Source organism: Micropterus salmoides, unplaced genomic scaffold, assembly GCF_014851395.1.
Source record: "Micropterus salmoides isolate LMB-PRFRI ecotype aquatic unplaced genomic scaffold, ASM1485139v1 Ms_hic_scaffold_8, whole genome shotgun sequence".
NCBI classification, from domain to species: domain Eukaryota; kingdom Metazoa; phylum Chordata; class Actinopteri; order Centrarchiformes; family Centrarchidae; genus Micropterus; species Micropterus salmoides.
The window spans coordinates 17,995,902-18,014,463 of NW_024044570.1; the positions used below are offsets into that span (position 1 = coordinate 17,995,902).

An 18,562-nucleotide genomic window follows, 5' to 3' on the forward strand; every position below is an offset into this window, starting at 1 on the left:
GGGAAACATAGTAGAAGTAATTAGATATTTGCTGTTACTGAACCATCCTGAGATTTAAGATTTTTCAGGCAACAACTTTTTAATCAAGGATTACGATGTTGGTCTTTTTTTCTTTATGGGATTTTTTTCTTTATTTATGTAGAATCTATCCATCCATCCATCCATCCCAGTTGTAGTAGAATTGTTATAAAATGAAGTCCTTCTACAAAAAGAACATCTCGTTAAATAATCTCATTAGCTTTAGCTGTTTTCTTTTAAAAAAGAAATAGTAGGGCAATTGATAAAGTCTAAGCTCCACCTTTGCCGCCTCTCCATTTTGTAATCACAGGCAGTTTGGCAGCACAACATAATTAGTTTGCACGCCAGATTTCCCATGAGTCCCAACCCAGCTCAAAGCCAATCCCTTCCTCATCAGCAGCCCAGAGACTAAACACCTACTTTATCTGGTTCCCCCAAGGCTGTCCATCCATGGGGAGTCAGGGTGCCCTCAAAAACATTGCCAATGAGGGCTCCAATGCCGCAGGCTGATATGGGTGAAACTTCAGATGGCAGATGGCACAGGGACGGGAAAAGACCATATCTTTAAGGTAGAACTGCCAAACAAAAGTGGAACATCATATCCTAGAGCTTTATGTCCCAGGGCTGAGATTAAAGCATGAAATATATGTTTAGAAGAGCCACAAATGTCTTCATTTCAAAAACTGTAAGTAATCAAAGTGTCTGATGTGTGGAGGCATGCTGCAGGGTATTTTTATGTTTTCACCAATTTGCAATAACCAAGGAAATGTTTCACAGCTTGTTCAAATGCCAGCATTGATAAACAGGACTGCTGAAGTTGAGTGTCATTTATTACAGCGGCTATATGTTAGAACAAAGTAGTGCTATGCAGTGTGTGCTTTGCTGTATATCATATGTATATCAGCATTACAACATGATCTCTATATCTTCTAATCTTTCTGACTGGTTACTGTATTTGAAAGAAATCGTGAAGGCATTTTTCTCCATCTTATCCTGTACTCTTTTCATTGTAGATGTGCATCTGAATTACCTCTGCCAGTCAACAGCAAGAAGTGATGGGGCAGTTTTTAATACCACTAGGCCCATCTGGGAGAAGAACCCTTTTCATTCGACATACTTGGCTGCTTGTCGCCTCACCATAATGGGCACGTTGAACGAGCTCTGAAGCAATAGCCAATTAAATGCCTTGAAGGGGATGCCTCGAGGCCCTGCATGAAAGGCTTCAGGTGTGAAATGCTTGTTTTTCAAGAGTGCTGCAAATGTTGGCTGCTTTCAAGTTTGCTATTGCCCTGCTGGCTTCCCCTTCCAGCCCACCCCAACAGCCCTTCTCATGTGGAGGAGGGTAGAGGGTAGAGGTGATGGGCAAGAGAAGACCACTTAAGTACAATTTTCTATTCAGCGTTCCAAACCTGTGCACTCTCGTGTTTTTCACCGCTGCCTCGTAACAGAGAACAGAGTTTCAGATGATGCAGACAATAGCTTTTTAGCACACAATGGAGAGAAGAGGAGAAGCTGAAGGGCAGACAGGGGGAAATATGGACGAGACAGAAAGTCTGAGCGTGAATCTAAACCAGAGGCAGTGGTGGTTGGGTGATGGCGGGGTTGGCTGGGAGGGGGCTTAAAAGGAGATGGATTGTTTGCTAATTGTGGTCATTTCTGACCAGAACATGACAGGTTCAATGACTACTTTAATGCGTTATTGAATACAACAGAAACTTGAAATGCAATTGTGAGAGAAGCTTCTGTTTTCGAAATTTGTTTTCAGCCCCTCCACAGGAGGGAAGAATGATCATTCATAATTCGAGTGTAAGAACAGGCTGCCTTGTCTCTGTGCAATAAATGGTTGTTAGCACTAACAGTTATATCTGAAGTATTCTATCCAACCTGGATTGAAGTATTTATTTTTTGAAGTATTTATTTTATATATTTCTACTCTCAATTTTTACAACATAGAAGATGACAAACAGTCTTAGATCATTGAGGAGTAACATTAAAAGATGCCTGCGGTGACTAAGAGGGAATAAATCCTGGGGATATTAATCTTATTAGGATCATACATCACCATTGTGTCAGGTGAGGAGACAAATGAATGGGCGCCTGTTTATCTGAGCTAAGCTATGTGGTTTACCTAGCCATTGCTCAGGGCACATATTGCCATTAATAAATTGGTTAAGTCTGAGCAGAGTGATTGTAATGAAGTTAAGGGACTGGCTTGTCTGAGCTCTCGCCACTACACCCAGCCATTCTCGCATCCCCCTTTTTATCTGTCTAGATTGGGAGAGCCCTTTCGATAAGATGAAGAGAGGAGAAATCAAAATAAATGGAGTCCATTAAAAGCAGCAATGCATCAACTGCTTGATAAAGTGATTAATAAACAGGCTGGGATTGTGATTGATTAAAGCATTTAATCAAACTGTTAAAAAGCACTAATGGCAATGGTGCATAAATGCCCTGCATGGGTTAAATGTATAAAACACTACATAACCAATATTTTTTCCCTCTAAAATTACAAACCTATGCTCATCTGAAACATTTAAAATCACGTTTTCAAAAAAACAAAAAAAAAACAGTGCTCTCACATTTTTACACAATAAATCATAAGTGTTCTGTGATATGTAGACATTGTGGCTCACTTAAATCTTGGAATATTTTCTTCCCATTTAAACAAAAGAGCAGTGAACGACTTAAGTGGCAACATGGACTCATTAAAGATATGACCGGATACACTTAGACTTCAAAACACTTTCTAATCAATGACTAAAATCACTTGCAAATTCTAAGGTGGTGGATGAGTGGGCAAGTGATAGGCTGGTTACAACATTTATGAGACTTAAATGTCATTCAAATTCACTAATGCAAAGGGAAATACATAGAGCAGATTGACATGTCGAGCTTGGTAAAGTTCAACCTTGATGTATAGCACATTAAGCTAGGAAATTACAGATGTTGTAATTATCAGCAATGAGTGACCTCGTGTGCTTAAAGGTGTTTGGTTAAAGTACTTTTACTTTGCTTTTAAGATGTGTAGCTCAAGAAAAGATTGGCATGTATCTGCAAATGGCATGCTTTTATTGAAATGAATGGGGTAAATTGGGAGTAAGTAATGTTAAGAATAATTTCCACAGTCAGAAGAAATGCATGATGTTTATTCACCTTCATGAGCTGCAGAGTTGGGAAGAGGGTGCATTTAGTCTGCTAGTTATTTTCATAGTTGGGATGTTATCTGTTCACATTTACAACATAAACTCACACGAATGCACTGTTTCTGACCAAAGTAGGCATTATACTTTGAAAATGTGAGAAAACACAGATAAACTGAGCTATTGTATAACAATTTGCTTATTTATAGACCTCAAACCTTCATATACTATGCCTCATCTTTGAGACATAACATACAACAATGCAAGTAAAATAACAATGTGAAAGAGGTAAAATACCAGAGTTGGCTACAGGAGTCTATGGAAAGAGTGTGTTGTAGGGGACAGCCTAGAGGCTAAATAGCTTGTGGAAATCAGGCACACACAATTTCAAGGATTTGAATCCAGCTAGCAACATCTGCCACTTGCCATTGATTTTGTCAGCCCTGTCATTAAAAAACAAACAGAAAGTACCAGCAGTGGTGGAAAGTAAGTACATTTACGCAAGAGTTGCACTTTCTTGAGGTACTTGTAATTTACTCGAATATTTCCATATGATACTTCTACTCTACTCCATTTCTGGGGGAAATATTGTATTTTTTACTCCACTTCATTTATCTCACAGCTAACTTTACAGATTAAGATTTTATATACAAAATATAAAATTAGCTTACAATTATGACCTATTGCTTTACATAAAACTTACCAACAGTTGACAAAGTATTTAAATTACCTTTATGCTAGGATTTATGCATCAGAAATAATAATCCAATTGTTAATTATTTCAAAATAAAACAATGCAGGGGCCATTCTGCTCAATAACAAGCATTTTTTTAATACCCAAAGTATGTTTTGCTGACTGTATTTTTGAGTAACATTTTGAAGGACATTTACCGTGTGGTGTTGCTACTTGAGAAAATGATCAGAATACTTCTTTCACCACTGAGGACCAGTACATCAGACTGTCTCTTTATGTACTCTACTTTTACCGAGCCAACAATTTCACTGAAGCACGTAAAGTGCCAGTTCTGCCAGTAGGCATTTTGGAAGTCCACTGACTGCTACATTAAAGCCACCATTGTTGAACCGACATTCCCATATCGGTGTCAACCTGAAGCATTTCTGAAGAGCCAGACATACAAGCGCCCACAATGCATTGTTTTGTGCAAATTATTGCATGTGTTTCTTTATCCTTTATCCTTTATCTTAAAATGGCAAGATACATTAGTGATAGACTTTAATTAGTGTTTTTAGAGTAATAATCATTTGACACTCAGTTGAAATTACCAGATACAGTGCATGCTATTTAATCTGAAGTCTCCTACAAATGAATAGAAGTCAAATGAATGACACATGAATGACTTGTTAATTATGCAAATGGAGTGCTGCAGGAACCTGGTAAGTTGCGGGAACTCTGTCATCTAAAAGGGTATGGTGAGTGTGATAATGTAGCGGCTTGGCATGGCTCTCTTGATGTAATGACAGGTCAATTTGACTGGCTTTATGCTTTGCACCCCGGTTCTTTTCTCTGGCTCTGGTGTGGCTGCCCCAGCCGCCTCCCCCACCCCACTCTCTCGTGTCCCTTGGACTTTGATTTCTCCTTTGTTCCACTGGCTCCTCTACTGACACTTCCCAAGAATAAGAGATGCCACACAACCATGACCCTTTCACACCACACCGATGACCTCTGTCTCCTCCATGCATGACCTCTCACCTAGAAGCTGACAGCTTGATTAATTGAAGAATGTTATGATTTATGAGTATCTTCTCAGCATGATTAACAAGGCAACAGGTGGCACAACCAAACAGCTAGCAAGAGCATTTCTTAGAGAGGAGAAAACAATGGAGGATTATATTTAGAAGCCATGTTTTGTCCAACACTGACTGTCAATTTGGTTAAGCCATATATCATTTTGACTTTTTTGTCCACCACTGCAGTTTGGATATCTTCACAGAAAGGTTTCCTTTGTTTCTAACTTGTCAGACGCACAGGAAGACATCACGTCTCAACAATGTGATTATCAACTCACCATATTTTTGGTCCAAGTTTCGCTTTGGCCCCTGAAGAGGTAGAGTCTAAAAACTCAGCTAAAGAAAGTAGTTGGTTCATAATACGAAGAAATCTTTTTCAAGTTGATGTCTGTAATGTATGTATGAATGACTCTTACTGCATGTGCTGACAGTGTGTAAATGCTTGACTCTGCACAGCAATGAGTGTCATATAGAGAACAGTGTGTAAGAGGAAACGGTGTCAGTCGTGACACAGGGCCACGTCCAATTGTCTACCCAAAGCTTTGCGAGTTAACTCACCTGACAGCTTCCTAGATAAGTCTGTCTTGTATTCGAGACACTTAACTGCGTAATGGAAGTTGGTGGTCCAACTCAGGTGACAAGGGGATGGGGGTGTTGAAGAGGTCATATGAGACCTTCTCATCGACTAAGTCAGTCACAGAGAAGGACTATAGAGTGGGATAGCAGTCTCTTGACACAGTGTCACCGGCAGACTGTCCAGCTGAGCGAAAGCGCATGGTAAAATGTGGCCTTTTCTTTTGACATCGGATTTGTTCCGACCTTAGCTTCGGGCTGTGACAACTGATGAATGATTGATGGTGCCGTTTCAGCAGTGTCAGTGGAAAAGCCAGGCACCTTAGAGAAAGCGTTTCTCTGACCCAGTGACCTGGCTCTAACTTGTGTTGGACAACAAAAGATCGTCAACTACAGTTTGTGCCTATCATCATTACCTTACCTGATTTGTCATTTTTTGCCTCCCTCCCATTAGTACCCCATTTCCAAATTTCAGTTTACTTTTTGCAGTCTTGTACGACGTCTTTCTTGTTCACCATGTGAAGTTGCAGTGGCTGGAAGGTACCGTGTAAAGAAATGTCCGGGTGTTGTGTTTACAAAGAATTGCCATCATTGAAAAATTAATTATCTAAGAGTCAGCAAAGGTTAATTTTGGTCATAAACCTTTCGATCTGGAGGGGCTGACCCCGGCAGTGGTGGCTGCCGCACTTGTGCCTAGCTGAGGTGACACATGCAATGACCTGTGACATGGGCAGTGACAGCAGAGTAAACTGAGCCGTGCTCCCCTGCCTCACCGCGCCTGGAGAGCTTAGAGGGCTTGCAGCTGAGAGGAGCAGGTTAAAGCATAGTGCTGCTCCCATGTCACCAGCCCAGCCTGTGATCAGTAGCTCCGTCCTCGACAAACACTCCCCAGTCCTGCCACCCACCTCTGTTGTCTCCTAGAGACAGTGCTGCCCACCGCTGGTTGCCCCATATGTTTGGGCTGCACACAAGGTGGTTTCTCGGATACTGTGGTTGCTAATTATAAATTTAATTTGCATTTTAATTAGAATGTGGAAAATTAAAGCCTGCCAGCTGGAGAATTTCAAAACACTTTCCCTCCCTCCTTTTTCTCTCTCCCTCTTCTCTCCTAGTTTAGACCAAGCATGGCTCTGTCCTGTTTTCATTGGTGTGAGCACAGCAGTAGCACCAGCACCTTCCCGTTGTGGGACGGTGTGTAGTGTCACTTCTGAGTTTGAGTCCTTATTTAGAGTGGCGTTTGCTAAGTTTCTTTATGTGTGGTGAAAACTGCCATGTTCATCAACCTCATCTTTCTTAATGAAATAATCTACAGCTCATTTGACATCTCACATAATTTAGTTATGCTCATAAAACCCATTGGTATTTTATGGGAATTCTAATAAGTTATTGTATGTCTTCTTCCCCTGTAGTTTGATCAGTTAAACAAGGTCCAAATCCCTGTCATGGTGCTCAATTGACATACTTTACACATGCTGGGAGGTAAGTGATCTGTATGTGTGGGCTGGTAATATCATTCAGTTTTGGCTATTATTTTCCAATCTCCATAATTCGTCCCGTTCCCCATGTTGTTCCCCCTTGGTCATTCTCATTCCCTCTCTCACCTCCCACAGACGTCCTTGCTCAATAATTGTCATTAATTGATTGACAGCTCTGATAGACCCAACTAACCCCAGTTCTGCTCTCATGTCTATGTTTTAAATGAGAGCTTGTACATCCAGTGACCTTGTCTGCCCATCAACTGTCAGCGAATGTGAAGCCAATCCAGAGAATGTCTCACCTTAGCAAAATAGGCCGTACTAAATGATTGTAATTGGTTAGTGAATCTATCTTGTGTTGCACTGCGTTGTGCATAGTAAAGTTGGTTAAAAGTTTTGCTTAAGCTCCTATATAACTCATATATAATACCAGTTATACCTCTTTCTGTTAATCTAATTTATATCACATTTTTGATTAATATATGTTTTCATGTGCTTGAGGAAATAGTACCCATGACTGTGCCATTAAATGAGACTGTAGCTGCTCTCTACTAAGAAAGGCAAGCCCTATTATCCTTGACAGGGATTCAATAAAAACAGCAACATTTCTAGTCATATGTATTATATTATTGCCACCAAACTGACATACCACATTGCCTACTTATTAATGATTTGAATGAATCTTTTATGGCATTTGGCTTTAAAAAATAAAGAGCTAAGCATTTTCTATTTACATAAACATCAACAGTTTATTGCAGAAAACTCCACCTTTTTATTTTTTTTTTTTTTTTTTATTTTTTTTACAGCTGAGACACTGTTAATATAGGCACTAGATATTTTTTTCCTCTACAATAATCTGTGCATGTACTGTGTCCTAGGCACATGTAATGTCTGACATTCTTCCAGGTTGTTTTGGTTTGGGAGACTGCCAGCCCCAGTTTTGCACCTCTTTGCAGGCCCAGTTTGATGTGGTGTGAATAACATTCAGACATACACACACGCCCTCATTAGCATTAATTCAGGGAAGCAATGCAGGACACCCTCTCTGCTCTGAGGGTGGCATTTGGCAAGGACCAAATACACCTGGCAGAAAGTCTCCATCTTTCGCCCAGCCTATGTTCATCACATTTAGTTTTCCATCATGCACACAAAAACTCTTTGTTTTATCCAAAGAAGATGATTATTTGATATGGAGAGAACATGTTTATCTGTATTGTACTATAGTATGCAACAATTGCATCCTAATACTTTCAAATTGCATTTAAACACCAATACAGTTCATATCAAAGTCTTTGATGTGATGCAGTGGGAAAACTCTCTGTCAAGCTACAATTAGACTACTGATTAAATAAAAAAAAAAAATGAAAGCACAAGAGAACAGTCCAGTGACCCTCAGGAGTCTGGCATGCAGCAGCTTCTCCCTCTAAGGCATGGATCCATAAGCCTTATCTGGAGCAACAGTGGCTATGTGAAAAAGGCTTGGCAAGAGGAAGACACACGTTCTCCAGATCTGAATCTGTGGACTGCTGTGTCTGTTACTCTGTATAATAATCCCTCTGTGTCGCCATGCAGGATATATCCATTCTGCCATTTGATCTTTAGCGTTATTGTTCAGATATGTTGTAGCACCACTGAACTCCATGTTGTAGAAGGTAATAAAAGGTCTTCAGGGAGTCCCACTGTTTTGTAGTGCTAAGCAACCGAGGGTAGCACTTGCAACTGAAGTTTTAGGAGTCTGTCAAAATTTGAAGGCCAGCTGAATATTTTTAGTTTCCTCAACTCGTATAGAAATTTAGTGAATAATATTCCTTTGGCTGGAAAAAAATGGTCTTGGCAGCTGGCTATTGAAGACCCCTTTTAGATTTATCTTTGTCAATTGTCAAATATTTGAGTGTATGAAGTGGTGTGATGAGGTGCAGAGACAGATATTTGAAGGGATTTTAACTCATTTGAGCAATTACATGCTTAACTGGCCCAAGATAATCTGTCATCCAAAGCTTCTGTCTCGGGCTCTCCCTCTCTTTTCCGATCCTCCACTCTCTCATACCCTCCTATGTGGCACAAGAGAAGCTCAGAATAGTGGGATTTAGAGCACAAAAGCTTACCCTGAATGGAATGAAGGCCTCAGAGAAATTAATTGCTTCTAACAAACAGCATGACTGCTAGCATGTTTTGTGTCCCATTCTTATCAGCCTCCAGAGGTAGTGGGGTGGGCGACAGGTCTGAAAGAGTGAACCTACAAACGAGGGAAGAAGGCTACAGGAATTTGTACTTACATTATTTGATTGTTATTTAAGGACAGATATCAGCAAAGGCTTTATACAGTGTATGTAGGTATGTTTCATGTAGAGCCTATAACGCTCTCAGTTGTTGCATCTGAAATTTCTCTTTGCCTAACACAGTTTAATTGTAGTCACTGCTTCAGGACAAAAAATTTCTTTAAAGGTTAAATGTGAGGTAATTTTCCTCCTATGTCTTAATCCATGTTGATATCTTAATACTCTTTGATTTCAAAACAACCGTAAACAGCCTGTTAACCATGAATTTCCCCAGTAATTGAAAAAAAAAATATCTGTAGCAATTAATTAGCTGTATAGATTTGGAGAGCATTCAGGGAAGCATTAGCTGAGGCAGTTATGGGATTTACTTTTGTGAGGGTGTGTGGCATATTTGCCCCAGTTCTGTTCTTTGCTTGCTCCCACTCCCACATGTCACCATTCTGTCTACCACCACCAGCATGGCTTCTATCATCCACCACAGACGCCGCAGCACCCCACAAAAGGAGGCTGGAGCATGCACAAAGACATTTGCATTTTTGCATCTCATTATGGTTATAATTGCATGCCAGTGTGAGCAGCTCGGTCTCCATTATCTCGCGTTATTTTATCAGTGACGTTTGAAACGTGTGTTTAAATGTCAATTATTGACTACAAAAAAGGAGTGACCTTCTTGGAGTCATCTCTCTCTCCTCCGTCCCCTGTTCTCGCTTCCCCTCTATCTCTCTCTCTCTGTCCATGGTCTTATCTATTTCTTACGTTTTATATGGGGTCCTCTCAATGTTATGCTAGCTGTATGTTGACTAGCTTAGCTTATCACATTTTATGACAACAGTGAGTTGACATGCATGCTGTTAATAATGTTAATGTACTCACTGACAAAGCTTTTCTGAAGATCTCATTACAACAACAGCTATAATAAAGAAGGTGTCTGAAACATGTCTGATAAATGATGAGCATGGTTCCAGCATTACTTGTATTTGATATATATGGGGATATTTTAGTAATGTAGTGGATCCATGCACTGTGGCACTGCTGTCATCCAGTCATTATTAAATAAAGGTGATCACTTGCAAGGATTAATACTCCTAATTCTGAATACCATTTGTGTTGTTCACTTGTATTGCACTGAATATTAACAATATTATGCTTGTGATACTGTGGCATCATATTTGCCATCTAGGTAATTCACATGGATATTCTGTTGATTCTTTTAGAATATCAAATGACATAATGTATGATGCTATACACAGACCATCCATTGTTATAAAAACAACAAAAAACATCTCTATCACTACCAGCCATCTTAAATATATTTTTATTACCAGAAAAATATGTTGTTATAATGACAATATTCTTGTTATAATGTTCAAGCACTGTGTCCTCACACTTCAGCACCACGTAAGAGCAGAATAGATAATGTGTGGGTTAATTTTATGTTAAATTTGTTAAATGTAGTTCAAATTAAGTGATAGAAGTTGTAGACACTATGTAATGTGCATTATGTCTACTCTGCAACTCTTCTGAGACACAATCCTTCTTTTTCAGAGCCTTTTTGATTGTGATATTCAGGAAGTTGCATTATTACCCATTGGACAGCATGTTCTGTCATCTGCCTAACCTTCAGCCATTAGTTTAATTTCTGTTCTTTTAACAATGAAAAAGTATTACAAAACATGCATCTTATTATATCGAGAAAATGTACTAAAGTCAGCAACCCGTCTTGCTTTGACAACACATACTTTCTAGTTATAATGAGAGAACTTTCTCTCATAACGAGATACTGTCAAAGGTATTTTTTTGTAGGTTTTTGTAGGTTTTTTTCCGTGTGGTCAGGCATACTGTACACAGTACAGTTTAGTGGCATTAGTGTAGTTTTAGTGCATAGATGGCACTAGGAAGAGAAGACTTTTTTTATACATCAATGAATAATATAATCCTTTACTTTTCAGTTAAAAAAGATGTTGTTTCCTTGCATATATACTGATATGTGTTTTCCAAACTTCAGTTCCATCTAAAATGTGTAGTTTTTTTTCTGTTTAGAACCTCCTTTAATATCCTCATTATATGAAAGGTCAGTCTTTGTTTTTCACCTGGAAAATGAATAATAAATGAATAGAGGATCAACACTCTTCATTGCTTTTGAATTCTTATTTGAGTTATAATTGATGAATAGAGACATTGGGTGGCTTTATATTCTCTATGTGAGAGGCTATTTCACTTATTATAGCTACAGACTGCACCGTATTGTTAATACAGTGCAGTATAATACTATATGGAAAAGCTTTAGGCACTGCATAGTGCCGCAGCAGAGTGAGCAGGCATGTAATGAGCTGACAACCAGAGCAACCACAATCTTTAAGAGTTTATCAAACTACTTGCACCTCCTAATTAAAGGAAGCACAACCCACCAGGATACATTTACATTTGATTTGATCTGGAGCAGAAAATCTCCCTATTAGCATCCTCCTCCCCATGAATATGACAGTAATTGCAGTCTCACTCTGTTCCTGTTGTCCTTCTCTAGTTGAACACATTTAGCAAATTTACCTTGTACTGTAGGTTATTATTGTGCCATACAGTCTGGGGAATCAAATAAATCACTTAGGTTATCTTATTAATTAAGTCAAAATAAATGTGCTAGAGCCAATTTATTCTCTCCAAATACCATGGGATCTCCCACTGCAACTAATGGCATAGTCTGACATTTCATAGTCTTAACAAATAACCTGAAGTAATTCATTTAGATTTTTCCAATTAGAGATCATTTCTTGTGGCTGTAACATCGTATATAGTTCAAGTTCAAGTTCATTTTTATTTATATAGCACATTTTATAGCAGCCAATGACTGACCAAAGTGCTTTACAGAACAACAAAATTAAAAGACACTAACACCATGCATAGCAGCACATCATAGAACAGTACAGCAAAGATAAGAACAGCTTAGAACGGAAGAAGCACAAGCAATCATAGAGTTATCAAAAATAAACAACAGAAAGGACATATAAACATACACACACACACATATACATATAGGTATATGTATATACAAAGATACTCATACATAAAACAACCTTAATTATAGGCCAAAGAAAACAAGTGCGTTTTTAAAAGTGACTTAAAAGAGATCACAGAAGGGGCTATCCTAACGTCTAAGGGCAAATTGTTCCACAGCCGAGGCCCAACCACAGAAAAAGCTCGATCCCCTCTGCGTTTAAGTCTGCAGTGAGGGACTTGTAACAGATTTTGTTCGCCTGATCTGAGACTTCTCGATGGAGTATACGGTTGCAGCAGTTCAGTTAGGTAGCTAGGTGCTTGGTTGCATAAAGCTTTGTACACAAATAACAGGATTTTAAACTCAGTTCTGAAATTAACGGGCAACCAATGAAGAGACCGCAGAATTGGGGTGATATGATCACTTTTACGACTATTTGTGAGGAATCTTGCGGCGGCATTTTGCACCAATTGCAGACGAGCAGTTTGGGATTTCGAGATACCACAGTAAAGTGAATTGCAGTAATCTACACGTGTGGTGATAAAAGCATGAACAGCCATCTCAAGAGTTTTAGGATTAAGAAAAGGTTTGACTTTTGACAAGAGACGTAGGTGATAAAAACTAGAGCTTATTACCGAGGAGATTTGTTTATCAAAATTTAAAGACTCATCCAGTAGAACGCCCAGGTTCCGAACACTTGAGGATCTAAACGCCGCTAGTCTGCCTAGGTCGAGGGTGGCGGCCTGGGGATTAACAGTGGGCCCGAAAACAATGATCTCTGTTTTGGTTTCATTTAAAAACAAAAAATTTTGGTCCAGCCAAAATTTTACTTCATCTAGACAGCCTAAGAATGATGAAAGGCAGAGGGATCATTTCTCTTGATTGGAACGTACATTTGGGTGTCGTCTGCATAACAGTGAAAAGATACCCCATGTCTTCTTAGAATGTTGCCCAGCGGTAACATGTAGAGGGAAAAGAGAGAAGGCGCTAAGATAGATCCTTGAGGAAGGCCACAGGTTAGTATATATACACAGGAATTTGCATTATAAGTTGAGCAGAAGTGGCGTCAGACTTTTGTTGTGTTCTCTTTTGAAATCCTGCTAGCAGCCTTAATTATGAACCGATATTATTTTAACAAGTGTTGCATTACATATAAAGTATTTCTATAACCTGTTCAAAATACAAGGCAGAAGTAGCATTTTATTGTATAACAAGCTGAATGGTTTTTACATAGTTTCATACCACACATTTACATTACTCTGAGAGGATTTGTCTATTTCTTTAACAATAAACACATCAGAAATTTAGCAAGTGTTCTCCCAGCAACAGCCCAAAACAGGAGATGAGAGCAACTCTGTACCCAAGGCATATGACAGTTCTGAACCTTAGTGCCCCTACTCACCCGCCTCTCAGGCCCTCAGTGGAATAACACTTGATCCATAGCTCTTGAGTCTCTGTCCACGCCTCCCTTTTATGGCCTGTGGGCATGTGAAGACCCCGAGCCAGCCGTGCTTATCTGACCCTAACCTTGGCGTATGGTGACCTTGACCTGCACCTCACCCCTTCCTCATCCTCAGGGCTACATCTGTTCCTTTCCCTAGGACACCCAAGTAGTTAGTGATATTGAAACATCACCTTGGGGCTCCATTTGTTTTCTCTGGAGAGGTCAGTGAGGGGTTGTCATTAGGACTGAACTTGATCCTCTGCTTCCCCATAAATTGGTCCGTCTATGCAAGTAGTGAGCACACTGTAAATAATGAGCATATAATGCTGAACATGAAACAGAATCTCAAAACTGACACTCTATACTTTTCCTTTTTATATTATATGGATCCATTTGTTCCCAGTCAAATGTGTCATGGTACCAGAGTTTAACTACAAAACCACAAACACATGTGGAGCAGAAATGTAGCTTCCAAGGCAGACAGTGTTTCTTGTAACAATTGTTAGAAGTCTACATTTGATCTCACCCAACCTTTTTTGAAATTAATAGTTAAACCTGACAATAAAAGCCATACACATGCCAAACAGTTATCCTTGTTGTCACTTTTCTCATTAAGTAATTGAAGCCGCTTGAATTGTAACTCAACTGAATTAAAGCGCGCATTGTGTCAGCTTCACAATTGTTTTGGGTGCTGTCTTTTCAACTCATTGGTTTGTCCCAGGATGAGATCTTGATTGTGATGCCCTTTATTATTTTTGCTTAGTGTTTCAGCAGCTCTGTGAATTGGCTGACCTTTTGAGAGTCTTCCCTTTATTCTCTCCAGCAGAAACAAGCGTCCTTGCCACGTGGCTATACCATGGAAGACAGAGTTGGTATTAATATTAATGAACATACACTGACAATGTCAGGTGTTAATGGATGATAAATTAAAGAATTCTCATTGATAGTTAACTATGTGTGGGCAATAAACATCATCCTAGGCAGGATGCCATCTTTGTAAGCAATGAAATTTGAATAAATCATAAGAGGGATTGAAAATGGTTTATTCTCTCCTGTTGTGCAGATCAAATTCATGTCAGACACCATAAAGGAAAGACATGTTTGGGAAATTAAAGGGAAGAAAGAAGGCCTCATAGCAGTATCGTGTTCACTAAGTACGTGAAAATGTATTTCCCATCTCTATCAGTCCCGTGGTATCATATCACACTGGAGTCAAGGGGGAGGCTAAAGGTTACAACTCTGAAACATGGCATTGATCCTAACACCTGACAGCATCGTTCTCTTTGTTTCCCACTCTCTTTTTGTTCTTTCTAATTATAGAACACACCATTTTCTGCTTTTGTTATAGTTCTTTTCACTCTTATATAAAACAAACCAAGAAACCAAGACAAAATAATAATAATAACATTATTACTTAGATGTATTTCATATCCATGGTGTTATCAAAGACAGTAGTTTAGGATAAATTATTCTCTTTTCTTATTCTCTTTATTACATCGACCCAGACATAAGGCTGAAACCATAGGTGTTGCCGAGCCCGGTATGCTCTGCATATCATAAATCAGACCTAACTGACATTTTTTTTAAAGAGAATGAATATCCACCCACTCTCTGTGGAAGGGCCATTGTATTTGTATGGTCAATGTGACCTTTCTCCATACCCTCTCAGATTAGGTGTACGACATAGAAAATTGCGCTCTTGCTGCAGTCCATAAATCATACCAGGCCATTTTTTTCTTTAAAGAGGTATGTAAATACCAGTGTACTAGCTAGGTAAACAACACTAACCCTGATACAAATGGCTTGAAAATTGAAGAAAAGCACCTTATTTTTCAGCTGAAATTGCTTTTGAAACCTAGTTCTGGCACATGGGATGAAGGAGCCATGAAATGATTTGTGCTGGGGGAATAGAAATGGGTTGATGATAACCACACTCGACACAGTTCCTATGTTGGGGAGTTGTAGCAATGATCAAAGATATCATTGCTGCACATTATTTCCCCCCATGCAGACCCCAAATGCATCTATATCTGAAGTGACATCCACCCCCATGCACTCAGAGTATATTTCGTTTTAGGGGACAAAGGCCCTCCACCACAGCACTGCGAGGGCTGAGCTTAACCAGTCAGTCCTGCTGCTGCTATACAAGCCTTCAGAGAGCTTGTATTAAACATTGGTTAACATAGTGAAAACATTCAGTATGGTTCCTTTGCAGTATGTAAATGGTACAACATTTGCATTAAATACAATTAGTATGTTTGAATTATTACACAACAGCACACTACAGTGAACTGACCTTCAATGTGGTGAACTCCCTTTAATGAAGCATAGAATAGAGAGAGGTCTTGTTTCTAAATAAAATAGAAGCCAACTGGCCAAAGAAGACATTTTAATTCCTAAATTACATTCCATGTCAGAAGAACAGGATGTGGTTTTGTTCTGAAATTGAGGATAAATCCAATGTCAAAGAAAGATGCTTTGTTGTAATCTACAGCAAATTTATTCAGAGTAAAGTAGAGAGAGCAGAGTAGATCAATAAACATATATTCCAACAGGAAAGTTATGCCTTTATTTGCTGTACAGTAAAATTGGAAGTGGGAAATAATGGGTCCCGTTTGTAGAGTTTATACACTAGATTGCTGGGTTTGCAGCATTTGCTGCAAATGTGGAGCCTACTTCTCCTCAGTCTGGTCCCACAGAGTCCTCATCCATGTGGAGCTCGACTTCTCAAAGTATCAAATGTAGACAAAAGGGTATTCATCTGGTCAGTGTGTTCACCAAGCGTAATGAGCCACTCTGCATCTTTGGCTGCACTGTGACTGCCTTAAAAGCCAAAAGCATGGTAATTGCAAAATGCAGTGTTAGTTATAACATTATACTTACCATTTCTTTCAAACCTAAATGTCTTTCAATAGCCTTTTTGGCAACTTATCAACACCTGCAATCCTGCACAGCGAGTCTCAAGGAGAGCTGCAGGGCACAACCCACGACAGCCAAAGGGACAGCTAATTCCCAACATCTGGTACAAGCTAGTGCTGTCCGTAGTATTGCGATGATCGTGGTATCGCTGTGGTGGACGCTGCTTGGCAGCTTGTGGCATCAGACTGCTGAAGAATCACCCCCATCGTGTTCTAAGCAGAATGGGCGGAGAGCAGACTGTTTCATTTCAGCACGGTGGACCATTGATGCCTGCAGTAGATCCCCTGTTATCTAATCAAACAGCACTGGTCAGTTATGATGCCAGCTCCTAAATCCACAGCCGTCTGTAAAGCCATGGGGGGAGATTAACCGCTACAGCGCCAATGTCCTACATTCAAAGACTTCCTCTTAAGATCTCTTTTCCTGGAAAGTACAGTTATCCATACAAGCAAACACAGACAGACACACGCAGACATACAGCCTAAAGTAAGAGTCCTTCATGCTGTAATGGGGCTATCACAAAGACCACACAGCTTGCATTTTGGAAGAAGACTTGATGCTTTCTAAACCCTCTTTGTCTGAGACCACTAGAATATCTCAAAGAGGTTTGAGACTCTGCCGTCGTAGAGCACTGGAGAATGTGTTGTTTTGCCATGTAGGTGATGCCTCATGTAAGATCCCCCATGAGTAGAAGAGAATAAGAACTCACAAAGAAAGATGGCCCACGACATTCATCCTTTCTGTCTCCTTTCTTTCTGCAGTTACCCTGCTATGTGGGTGCACTTCATTATAACCCAAGAAGCAGAAGCTCTCACATAGCAAGCAAAGAGCTCTGGGCACTTTTTTAATATTTATATCACAGTCTGGTGTGGCAGTAATGATATTAGGGAGCTGACGAAATTCTCCGCCCAGCTGGACATGTTAATTGAGAAGCCACGATTTAAAGGCAAAGTTCACATTTGTGCAGATGGTGGGACAATGCAAGATGGCAGACCTAGGTCAGTGTCATTTCCAAGCTATACCTTAATGGCAGCATTTTTTTTCTTTCTCTCTCTCTCTCTCTCTCTCTCTCTCCTTTTTTTCCTCAAGTTTGACACATACTAGTCCCCGAAGTCCATAGCAGTCTTTCGGGCTGCTCCCTATACCTTAGTGCCCTTGACGGAGGACTATATTTCATATTTGGTATAATCGCAAAATGCTCTGTCCCACCTTCACTTTCAGGGTTAGTGTGTGTATTTGTGTGGCATTAATATGTGACTGTGTGAATCTGTTAGCCATTGAGGAAACAGTTCTTATTAAAGTTAAATGGCAATGATTTTAATGAAAGAAATAAATGTTTTTTCTTTTTTTTCCTTTTTCAAATGTACAAATGATATATCAAAGTGTGTATCCTACCTTGATATTAATGAGCTTTGAGAGTGAATGAAAAATGTGTTGGATTGAGCTGCTCATTTGTCATCAACAATTGGTAAATGCAGTTTACCACACAGGATATCTCTGCCCTGGAGAACTGTACCTGAAAGTTATGGCACATTTTCCAAATATCACATGAAACAGGACATAATTTCACTGAAGCCAACTGCCGTAGGGCCCAAGTTTATCTCCTACAAATACTTGTCCCCTTACTCATGGACCTATCCATATAAATTATATGCAGCATTGTGTGGTTATAATGTGGCCATAAATCAATAGTATTTGTATGATTCAAAATAATAAGGTTAGATTTAAAATAGATTATCAAGCCCAATTAAATTCTAAAGTAATATTACACCAGTGTATGCAGAAAAATTATTACACTGTGTGCAGGCGTCAGTGAAAGTCATACAGCTGGGAAGTCTAACAGATGGGTTTTTCCTTAGCGAGGTGGATACTGTCACACCACACATCTACATCAAATTAGAGTACCCAGAGTGAGTCCCCCCCCCCCCCCCCCACACACACACACACTCTGACCATACACCGGAAAGCAGGTG

The 18,562-nt window shown here is 39.6% G+C and overlaps 1 long non-coding RNA gene across 1 annotated transcript; it reads left to right on the forward strand.

Annotated features, from left to right (window-relative positions):
- Nucleotides 1–461: 461 nt before the first annotated feature.
- On the forward strand, nt 462–1,874 carry LOC119894285. The gene is made up of 2 exons (XR_005442894.1): nt 462–587; nt 1,032–1,874. It is a non-coding gene; the product is annotated as an uncharacterized LOC119894285 (long non-coding RNA).
- The last annotated feature ends 16,688 nt before the right edge of the window (nt 1,875–18,562 follow it).